This window comes from Eurypyga helias, unplaced genomic scaffold (genome assembly GCF_000690775.1).
Source record: "Eurypyga helias isolate BGI_N326 unplaced genomic scaffold, ASM69077v1 scaffold21677, whole genome shotgun sequence".
NCBI lineage: Eukaryota > Metazoa > Chordata > Aves > Eurypygiformes > Eurypygidae > Eurypyga > Eurypyga helias.
In genome coordinates this window covers 4475-4729 of record NW_010260063.1, presented here as the reverse complement: position 1 = coordinate 4729, position 255 = coordinate 4475, and the positions used below count along the sequence as shown (strand labels likewise).

At 63.9% G+C, this 255-nt stretch overlaps 1 protein-coding gene across 1 annotated transcript in view; it reads left to right on the top strand.

Annotated features, from left to right (window-relative positions):
- Nucleotides 1-255, top strand: part of LOC104512077 (microtubule-actin cross-linking factor 1-like) — a gene marked incomplete at both ends in the record, with an annotated part of 6289 nt that overhangs the window by 1942 nt on the left and 4092 nt on the right. The window lies entirely within an intron of this gene.

The window sequence follows — 255 nt, the reverse complement described above, 5'->3', positions numbered from 1 at the left end:
CATCCTCGGCTTTTGGCCGGCGATGAGATGAACCCAGGGACGCGGTGGCCTCAGCCCAGAATAAATTTGTGCAGCTGTTGCCATCGAAAGACCATCCGCCCCCTGTACCGAGCTGCTCCCCCCTCGGCCATCCCTTTCCCAGGAAGCTGGGGGTGACGCAGCTGCTCGTGTGCCGGTCAGGCCCCCCCGTTGAGGGGCCATTCTCGGTCTGAAAGCGGCGGCTTTCACTGACACCCCCTCGGTAAACACGGCGCG